The sequence below is a fragment of the Osmia lignaria genome, chromosome 8, assembly GCF_051020975.1.
Source record: "Osmia lignaria lignaria isolate PbOS001 chromosome 8, iyOsmLign1, whole genome shotgun sequence".
NCBI lineage: Eukaryota > Metazoa > Arthropoda > Insecta > Hymenoptera > Megachilidae > Osmia > Osmia lignaria.
In genome coordinates, this window is record NC_135039.1 from 11,325,528 (window position 1) to 11,336,781 (window position 11,254).

The following is an 11,254-nucleotide window of genomic DNA, read 5'->3' on the forward strand; positions in this document are numbered from 1 at the left end:
GTTTCTTTCATTACTGAACTTTAAAATCAAATTATTCCTACCAGTAGTTGGTTACTAATGTCTAGACCAGGGGCCAAACTTTTTTGATCATTGACCCCTAAAAATTTGCTAATTCTCTTATCGACCTCCTCTATCTGTTTCTTAAATGATTTATTTTATTTTGCCAAAATCAAATTTTTACATAAATTAATGAGAAGGATGTGCTTGATGACGCTTGGCAAGATTACCATCAATTTATTTCTCTGCTTTGTTAAAATAGAATTAACATGACTGAAGCCAGATTCAACCATATACGAGTTTGGGAATGCAATTGAACAGCATTGATATTCATCGACCCCTAATTATATTACGTCGACCACTTTGATGATCCCTGGGGTCTAGACAAACAACAGTCTCTCTGAACGCGTCACAAACAATTCCATGAAATACAGAGCTACTAAAGAGTCAAGAAAACTCCTGTCTCTCACGTTGCAGGCATTTCAGAAGATTCTGCACCGCGTCCAACTGAATAACTGTCCAAAAACACGAGCGTTGGAGGGTCCAACAAACCCAGCCATGTACTTCATTCAGCTAACGAGCCTGCGGTCCAAGAATGCCGGCAAAAAATACGTGCCAACATTCCAAAATAGTTTTCTCGTACTATGTAGTATTCCAGTGTACAGGCAAATATATTCCTCGCCGAGTTAATTTTACGTGGCGGTCTTCGAAATAGCGACGCAGCGTTATATAAATGGCTCGCCGCTCTCTGGCTAGTACTCGCAGTTTGACCAGAAATTAATGAAAATCGAGCTGGCCAACACGTTTCTGTTATTAGCAGAAGATTTTATCAAGGCTTCTTCTGCCATTGGTTAATGCCACCCTTAAAAGTCACCCTTAGTTCACAGGAAGCTATTAAAAAGCGACGAATGACTAATCATCCATAGGACATCACCAGTAAATAACAACAGTACTTTCTATTCACACTGAACAATTAAATAGCAATTAGTGGATAAACAACTGTGTCACCTTAGGACAATGAAAGCGGAGCAGCAAAAACCAGTAATTCTTTAGAAAGAAACTTGCCCAGGCGTGAAAGCCTCATCGTCACCAGCTGCCTTCAAAGCGAAACTTCAACTTCACTCGATTCACTGAAGCTCACCAGTCACTCAGAGATTCGATCCCGTCGTCCAGCAACATTTTGCTTCTCTGATAGGTTTACCGAACGAATTTCAAACGCGTCTCGATGGGACCACTCATCCCGGAGGGATCGCCGCTATGGAAACGAACGGAGGCGAAAAGCACGAAGGTTGCGAATAACCGGTGGAAAAGCTGAGCTCAAAGTCAAAGACTGGACTAACGAACACGCTAAAGTTAGCCGAGACGTGTATCGAAAATAGTTCGAAACACGGAGGTGGAGGTCATTACGTTATCCCACCTCGGCTTCTATGTCTCTCCCTCCACTTTGCTAGGTGCTAAGAAGCGGATTGACTCGGTCCCACTTGCATCCTGCTCGTTACATTTCATCTATACATGAGTACAGAGTACACTGAATCATCCAAACGAAAACAATCTGTCAAATCATTTCTCTTAACGCCAGATGCAGATCCAAATACAGCTGCAAATGGAATGTGTTCCTTTCCTGAGAGAGATTTTCCGATGAATGGATTTCACTGATTCTAGCTGTAGTTCAAACTGTGTTACTAGGTGAACAGGACTGTCCTCTAACGTTTCATGTCCATACGTGATACAGGAACACCACCTCCGCGATTAGGTCGAGGACGTTGGACTGGTGTCCTACACAGGTTCTTTCCTATCTCTACATCTATCTTAATGTTCAACTAATGGATTGGAAATGAAATTTTAAATTTAGGAGGAGAATTGTAGCAATGTTCCTTTGATAGTTTTCAAGAGTCAACTTCTGCCACTTTTCATTACTTCCAAGAAAGAAGACCTCTGTCTCATCAGGTGTCTCTTATAAAATACACAGTCATCTATGAAGCTTTGGAATCAGAATGATCAAGATGAAAACACCTTAGAAATGTTTCTAATAAAATTGGAAAGGTAAAAAGGAAAAGACAGATTCTCTGTCGGTATTGTCAAATTCGCCAAGTGGTGGGTGAAAAGTGAACCTTGCCAGTCCACGAATTAGGAAGCTTATCCTGTAGCTTATAATAAATCTGCTCGTTCATACGAGGATCGCGAAATACGTGAGTCACGCCGCTTTCGAAGGTGATTTTGGCCTGCCTACACGCTGAACAAGCGTCGCAGGTAAAACCGCGTGAACAGTCATCGCGACGTGGGTCGTCGTGGGCGTCTTTCCAACAGTACGCTACGAAACACCCTTCCCCACTTGGCTATTGTCCTTAGAAGATCAACCTGGCCTGACAATCTCATGAAAAGCTTCCTATCTATCAATCAAATGTTTTCAATTAACCCTTCAACGCTTATAAAATCGATACACGTTACTTGTTCGCTTAACCATTTTGAATTTTGCCGCCAAGAATTTAACACTAAATTCCCGGACAAATAGATCCGTCAAAATAGGTATAGGATTTTTGGAACTAGGGAATTAGTATTTCTATACATTTCATGATTCTATTAAAAACCAACATATGTTTTTAAAAAAATTATTTAGAGTCAAATTGGATTACTCCGGTAATCTAGTGTTAAATAACGCGCATGCGCCAATAGGCTCAACATCTACCGCGATAGTGCGCGCAATGGGTCAACTACATTTTATTATTTCTCGTGAGAAAAGTATCGATAGTATGTAAATTATTACAACATGAAGCTGTAAAACATTCCAGGTAATCATCTATTTATAATTTATATCAATACAAATATTCTGTTTGTTATTTTAGCAAGTTAATAATATCGAATGCATATATAGGTTAATGGTGCGCACCAAGCTCGAGTGCGCATGCGCATGCGCATATACAAATTCATAACGATCAGTGAAGAATTTTTCAAAATTTACAGCGAGGAAAGAATAATAATTAAAGAATCAAAATTAAATAATAAATAAAGAATAATTCATCGTTGGAGTAATATTATTCGTACTAGAATTTAATCATAAGATGCATATGTTCCTAGTGTAAAGGTTAGGGTGAGCAGGAACGTCTAAAACTTCATCCCCTGTTTTTGAAATATCCTATAACTCTTTGTCAGAGAAATTTTCCGGTTTCAGACGACTATCAGGAGGTATGGACCAAGTGTCTAACGATCGAACGAACAACGCGAGGAACGTGGCTGGAAAACGGGTCTTCGATATTTAAAATTCACCACCGGCGCCTGTACACGAAAACTGGGACTCGGCTGGCTTACGTAACAGGCGATTCGAACGAATGTTTCGGATGCCTATTGTGTTCGTAACATGATCAGAGAACAGCAGCTGAGTCTTATCAATTGACGACTACCGGAGGATCCCGCCCTGCGAGTTCTATGACTCATCAACTTCAGGAAACTCGTTATCGCCAGACTAGGAATTAAAAACGCATTATAAAAAGACCCTAGCGGTTCCAGGAATTTTGATTTCTAATTACCATAACACAATCGCTTTACACGTTAACCTCAAAACTGAATCTCTAAACCTAATGGGAAATTCTTAGCCCAATGGGAGAATGTATTGTGCAAGGTATCAATTTTATAGAGAACGATGATCGTTAATAATCGCGTCGTACCAGTTTTGGTCTTGACATTCGTCCAAAGATAATCGTCGAAGACAAGAAACGTTTCGGGCACCGTTCCAAGAATGGAAGGATCGGATACACGTTGCTTTCGTTGCTTCAATCATACATATAAATTAGTATCTCACTTTTCTTAGCAGTGCAAGTAGGAAACAGGTGTCTTTAGAACATCGCGCGTTAATTATACTGTGAGAAGTTTCCACCTGGACCGAAGAGAAGGAGGTAATGAAAGAAGCAGAATTTGCAAACTGGATTTCCTTCTCAGATAAACGAAGAAAGGAAAACAGGATTTCTGAAGTAGATAATGTTCGCCATAGTGCTTTATATTCTTAATGCATTTTATAGGTACATTTTATCAAAAAAAAAAAATCTTAACATGTATACAGTAGATACCTTTAGCAGAAAGCAGACCCAGAAGATACTAACCCAGGAAACGCATCGCATTTTCCTTCCTTTATCCAAGCAAGGAATTATCGATCCACGGGCTATCTACAGATTAACCCTTTAACTGCGGGTGTGGTTTATAAACCAGATACTAAAATTATAGCCAGAGGCGGGTATATAAACAAAATGTTCATTTTTGATAATATCATATAGCGACTGTGGCTTATATACCACTAAAATAAAAATAAAGGAAACTAAAGTGAACTAGAGCGAGATTCGCCCTAGAGCCAACTCTTTTTTGGGCCATTTCCGGTCAGATCGAAAGTAGGAAAAAAAGATTTTTTTTGGCCATTCGTTGAGATTTTGACTCACTAAATACAATGACGCAAGAATTTTTTTGATAACTCATAAAAGTGACAGGAAGTCTAAATGCTATAGGCCCCTTATCAAGATTTTTAATCTTAGAAACGGCTTGGCTAATAAAAAAGAAATCTTAAAATAAAATATCACTTCAGTAATATAATTTAAAATTAGAGCGATTGGCTGTGCTAAAAGTATCTGCGGTTAAAGGGTTAACCCGGAATATTTGCGTAGAAACGCGTCCTCGTGGAAGTGCGTGACGGGAGCATCGTATCGCGAAGCGTGACACTTCCGTCGTTTTGCAAACGGCGATTTAGTCATGGAACACGATTTCGTTGAACCTGCGCCCATCGATTAAACGAAACCAAATACGGTCCCGGGCGACTTTCGAGGATACACCTGGCCGCGCTATCGATGCTTTATCTATTCTATCTCGGCTACGTTCGGTAATTTCACGAATCGAAGGACTTCGTTGATTGCGGGAAACGTATTCGAAAGTTTATCGGAATTATTGACCTAACCTAGCGGCGATGACTCGATACAGTCTGTTCAAAGTCAAGCAACCGCTCAAGGCCACCGTACCCAGCCGTAGAGCACAGCTATTGTGCCTATTAGTGACGTCACTATGCAAAAACTTAACTTTCTATATGTTTATGCCTTGTATTTTACTGGTCAGTATTTGAATCCCTTTTTGTCAGTATTTAAATCCTTTGGTCAGTATCCTTCCATACTGACTATTCGCTATTTATGTCCTAACCTAACTTTTTCTTACGTGATGGAAATCTTCAAAAGACACCCCCTGCCTCCTAGGGAGGGGTTGGGGGTAGTGTGGGATTTTTAGCTGCTAAAACCACCACGGTGGCCTGCACTGGGGCTAAAGGGAGGGCCCCGGAACGTCTGACGAACACACCGGGACCCACGTACTCACCTAACCTAACCTAACCTTGTTTTTTGCGTGCTGGAAATCTTCGAAAGACACCCCCTGCCTCCTAGGGAGGGGTTGGGAGTAGTGTGGGATTTTTAGCTACTAAAACCACCACGGTGGCCTGCACTGGGGCTAAAGGGAGGGCCCCGGGACGTCTGACGAACACACCGGGAGCCATGTACTAACCTAACCTAACCTTGTTTTTTGCGTAATGGAAATCTTCGAAAGACACCCCCTGCCTCCTAGGGAGGGGTTGGGGGTAGTGTGGGATTTTTCCCCACTAAAACCACCTCGGTGGCCTGCACTGGGGCTAAAGGGAGGACCTCGGGACGTTTGACGAACACACCTGGACCCATGTACTAACCTAACCTAACCGTTTAGTAATAAAATTGCCTAGTCTGCTTAAGCCCAGGGGCGGCCATGTCAGAATCTATGCTATTATTATTTAGAAGAGCCATGAAATATTATGGCTTGTATTTTACTGGTCAGTATTTTAATCCATTTTTGTCAGTATTTAAATATGAAGGGTCAATATTTAAATCCTTTGGTCAGTGTCCTTCCATAGTGACCATTCTCTATTTATGTACTAACCTAACCTAACCTAATCGTTTGGTATTTTTATACTGACCATTTTGGTAATCAAATACCGACCATTTAATTTGCTGCCATATTTTATAAACAATACACAGCCCCTGACTTTTAAGCGATCTGTGTTCGATACAGGGTTAATCATCCGAATGATTCAACAGGCTGCGATCTCGCTCGTTAGAACCGGTTTAATTTTCCTTCCTGCTAGGTAGGAATAATTGGAAGATTTAAACGTTACAATCTATCGAACACAGAATCAATGGGATTGTCGAGGAGGATGTAGCGGAACGTGGGCGATGCGACAGTCTTTAACAAATTAGTAGTAGAAGAGTGTAAATGAGCAATCCCACCTAATCTAGAACCAGTCCTGACTTTACTAACTCTATCCATATCAGAAGATCTACAACCAATTTACATTTCTTCTGGTGAAACTCCTTTGAGAAGAAACTGATCGCCTAACTGATGTTTACTTATGAGCAATGTACAATGGGTCAGATAAAAAAGTTGAAAAATTACCCTTCACTATTTTTCTTCAAGATTTCAACAAATAGTAATTTTTTAAAACGACGAAAGCACGTATCTTAGTAAATTAATTTGTATAGCTTCTCGAGAAACCTCAAGTCATTTGGTCCAATTTTAAACGAGGTATTCTGTTTCAAACGGTGGGCGAATAATTTTATGACACACTGTATGTACACTACAACAGGAAGGAAATAATTAAGAAACCTCCGAGGAAACTGATGCAATGTAATTATTACAGGCTCTATTTCCTGCGGTTTATCTCACAGGTAGTAAGAGTTTGATTAATTTTCCTCTTGGATAATTTCCTGGCGAGTAAAGTGTACCTGAAGAGTACGTAGAAAGTGAAATGAAACGATACGCTTCTTGTTTTTCCAGTGAAAATGCAGCGAAGCGTGAAAAACTCGAGAAAGAGAGAATTCTAAGATGAAGAGAAGCACACCGACGGGGCTTCCTTTTGCGCTATCCCGGCGAGGTGTGACGTCAGTTTTACATATTCGGGCAGCGCGAGCGACGTATCGAGGAAAAAGGATTTCTCGCGTGTCTCCTGATCTTGAGAGGCTGTTCTGTTCGTTTCAGCCAGAAGGACGACGATTTTTGCCCTCGACGCACGGCTATCCTTGCCTGTTTAAAATATCGCCAGGAATATTTCTTTTGTACTCGACGATCTCGAGGCAAAGAATATTCAATATCATTCTCGATCTTGATCATTTATCTACCAAGTAACTGAATATTTCTCTGATACCATGATACACAAATTTTTAATTTTTTTTTTTATTAAACAGATTGGAAGAGGGAACAAATTAAATGGTCAGTATTTTATTTCCAAAATGGTCAGTATAAAAATACTATACGGTTAGGTTAGGTTAGTACATAAATAGCGAATGGTCACTATGGAAGGATACTGACCAAGGGAGAATAAAATAATGGCCAGTGAAATACATGCCATTGGAAAATAGAGAAGTTCCATTTGAAACACTGATTCATTAATAGAGGAATTGCAGAAAGAGGAACCATCTATTTCTATGCCATCGATTTATCTTCGCATACTGCATAAATAAACGAAGGTATTACTGGCAACTTTGATATCAGTGCAACGTTGCATGATATTGTGTAATGTGGCTCATTAAAAATACCACTATATTCCTTTTTGCCCCGACACGTTAACCGCGCACTTTCCTGCACGCAGTGTTGGTTCTTTGAGAAGAGCGATACACGTAACACGTGTTGCGCTAGGTCGGGGCTAGAAAATGTCGGTTAAAAGGCCAATGAAAGGGTCTAGGACAGCTACGACGGCCACGGTTTAATTTTAGTTACATATTTTCAACGGTCCCTCCTCTCTGAACCCTTGGAATTTCATCAACGTACCAAGGAGTTAATACCCGACCTTCCAATCTTACGTCTGAATTTAACCTTTAAGGATTTTCCATTAAGTATAGTGCAATATCACAAACGACCAGTCTTGTAAACATTATTTGCATTGTAATGTTAAGAACCATCGAAAAATTAGCATTAAGAATCCACTTACAGTCTGCTCGAGTACAGCAATAATTGCATGACTAACCCGTGATTAATTCTAGAATGCTCAATAATATTTGGCAACAAATTAAATGGTTAGTATTTAAATCCATTTTCGGTCAGTACATAAATCAACTTTCGGTCAGCATAAAAATACTAAACGGTAAGGTTAGGTAAGGTTAGTAAATAGAGAATGGTCACTATGGAAGGACACTGACCAAAGGAATTAAATACTGACCCTTCATGTTTAAATCCTGACAGAAAGGGATTAAAATACTGACCAGTAAAATACAAGTCATAATAATACCATAGATTCTGACAGGGCCGGCCCTGAGCCTAAGCAGACTAGGCTACCGCCTAGGGTCCCCTAAGGTCCAGGGCCCACATAAGACGATTTTGCAAGAATGCAAGAAGAGTAATATTAATCTAAATTAGTTATACAAGCTTCAATGTTAATTTTATAAATTTTATTTGAGCTACTTTTTTTTGTCACATATGTGAAGGGGCCCTTTTTCAGAGCTGGCCTCGGACCCCCGAAATCTCAGGGCCGGCCCTGGATTCTGAAATAACAATTCATTGACCTTAAGAATGAATTACATGAAACATGTTTAACGAATCAGTTAGTTGCTCCACGGTTAACAATGTTAATTGTTCTTCAAGCACGACGATTATCAGAAACGCGAAGAGAAGAGAATCAGCTGTACCGTCCTCCCTCTCCCGTGCACGGAGAACCGAACTTAATATAGAAACATCACGAGTTACGCTGTTCGTTATTACAAACGTGCGACTGGTAATAAAGATACCTATAGCTATTGCAAAATCATTGTTCCCATTGATAGCGCCAGTCGCTGCTGCTAATCATTAAAACATGAGCCCCCGGCGTGCGAAATCGGCCAGGTGCCTGAAAACAAAGGGAACCTCTTATTGAGAAAAACCGAAGGTTAAGAGGATTCATAAGGTCCAGGTCCTTTTCGCCCTTATCTCTTCTGGGCGGTATGAGTCCCACACTGCCTGGGCCCCCTTAGCCGAATAGTGCGACAGGAGGAGTTGCCCGTGCGTACGTAAATGTATTTCCTCTCCCATAAACAAAAAACAAAAAAGGTCCTTTTCGCCTTCCTGACTAGCCCCACACCCTTGCAACACATCATTGTGTAAGTGAGCCTCGTGGGGCTAAAAGCCCGCTTTGCCGTTCCCAATTTTTCACTTATACCAACGGTATTAAAGGGCGCAATTGCGCTATAAGCCCCCCCCCCCCCCCAAGCAGCCGCCACCCAACCAAGTGGCGCGTGGGGTTGGACAAATTCCCTCCTGGGCTGGCCAATCATCGTACGGGTACAGAAAAACCCAACACTTGACTCTTTGTCGGCGTGTAAGGAATTTTGGTCTAGGGACGAACAAGCTAATCTGAGTGGGTTAGAGACTACACCCACTAGGCGCCTAGCGCCCATACACCCTTGAAACAGCTGTATATTGAAACTGGAAGTCACGTGACCAGGAAAATGCCGTTAGCAAGTTTCAATTTCAGCCGTTGCTTCCTTGCAAGCAGCGCCATAATATATTACCGGCAACATCGTGTCACTTGAACGATGATTTATACGCTACAAACGCGGAGAAACGATCGCTATTAATTTTCTCTTGATTCATGTTCAATATAAAGACACAATGGAAGGTGAAGAACGATCCTTCCATTGATACAATGGAAAATTTGAATTCCCCAAGGATGACTGTAATTACAGTGTGTCGACGAACGAATCCGTTCAAATTATCGAACCGTTGTTAATCGAGAATCATTGATTCGTGTCACTGCATTTGATTGAATTTTAACTGCTCGAGCATTCGAATTCAAATGCATCAGTTTCCAGCCAGTAAACTTAACAAGAAACTGTACATATTTAGTTAAGAATATATGCCACATGCCAATAGTTGACAACTGTGAAATCATAGAGGAATTTTCCTATTTGGAATGATATAGCTGTGTACGGATGACACAGAATGGTATGCCTTCTGATATAGAGCAGGGAAATATATATATAATGTGCAATATAGAAACTGAGGTGTTTGACCTGGCTTTAAAATAGCATTGCAAGTGCAATGTCGTGCTAAGATTCAGAGAAATACAACAATAAAGCACTTTGATGGGACGTACAATGTCTGACAGCAAGGGAAATTCAAGGAATTCATTTATCTGCACATGTATTCTAACATATGCTCAACGGCAACATAACCTATCATTTTTAAGATGAATTTATAACAACGCAATTCGTATGAAAATTAAACGTATAATTTCTCTGGAACATAACAGAAGAAAGTAATGACATCTAGAAGAGAATGAGAACCATGAACCACCATATCTTAAACTATAACCTATTTGTATGACATTTAACGTTGCGCATATGAATTTTTGTAATGGTATACTCCAATTGTGCAAACAGTTTGTGATTAAACTGGTAAGAATCCGATAAATAAACGGCGGTGAATGTGCCAAACTGATAATGATAATTATAGGAAACTTACATGGACGGTTCTCGTTCGAGCATGCTTGAGCTTTCAGAATCGAAACGTTGTTCGAGAAAATCGTTATCGACGTGGGAAAAGTCGAAAAGCTCGTTAAACCGGTTACCAAGGATTCAAATGATTCGTGTTTTCAAACGTAACGCACAAAGTTGTCCATTAGGAAATTTTTTACGCGTATTAAATTTTCTTGATAATGATTCAACGGTTGTTGCGCGCTTATCTTTTATCTAGTAACAGTGAGCTACGATACGGGCATTATCGATTGGAAATGACACGAGTTACTTTTTTTTACAGAAGAACTATCAGAATGTGAAAAGATGATCACTTACGTTGGTACACGACGGTAAACGTTTCCGAGCTAGGAAAAATGCGTTGTCATAAGGCGTGAGAAAGGATATGGATTGAAAAAGTATGGGATGGCGCAATGTAGATGGAAAAACGATAGTGGGCAACGTGTTGTTCTCGAAATTTTCAAGCGGAACCTATCTCCCGACGTTGCAACGGTTCCCCTTCGGACGACGTAGTTCGGTGGTGGTAACTGGTGAATTTTCACGAATAAACAGAATATCCGCATACTCACCGAGAAGTGGCTCCTGCTTCTTCCACGCCAGTCACAACTCAGCGATCAATTTTTTCCACAGAGAAGCGAATAATTGTTTTCCTTTCGACGGAGGACAGACACACAGTGGACAACAAGCGACAATCTCGCGAAAAAGTAGAGAAATGCAACTATCGCCTGAAGTTGGCGCAAACAACGGTCGATATTCAATATGGCCGCCGT

At 40.6% G+C, this 11,254-nt stretch overlaps 1 protein-coding gene and 1 long non-coding RNA gene across 5 annotated transcripts in view; one reads left to right on the forward strand and one right to left on the reverse strand.

The window, feature by feature from the left end:
* The window catches only part of LOC117608826 (uncharacterized), a 5,210-nt gene extending 622 nt beyond the window's left edge, over positions 1-4,588 (forward strand). Inside the window, exons 2-4 of the long non-coding RNA XR_004582432.2 lie at positions 260-2,786; positions 2,870-3,085; positions 3,167-4,588. This is a non-coding gene — a long non-coding RNA (uncharacterized LOC117608826). The remainder of the gene's footprint in view (positions 1-259; positions 2,787-2,869; positions 3,086-3,166) is intronic.
* Positions 1-11,207, reverse strand: part of LOC117608819 (uncharacterized) — a 23,939-nt gene extending 12,732 nt beyond the window's left edge. The window contains exon 1 of one of the 4 annotated variants that reach the window (XM_034334450.2): positions 11,054-11,207. The gene's annotated coding sequence lies outside the window, so the exon portion shown is untranslated. Of the gene's footprint in view, positions 1-10,473; positions 10,700-10,802; positions 10,978-11,053 lie in introns of those variants that run through there. The other 3 variants (XM_034334453.2, XM_034334452.2, XM_034334451.2) reach the window with 3 other exon arrangements.
* Between the last annotated feature and the right edge of the window lie 47 nt (positions 11,208-11,254).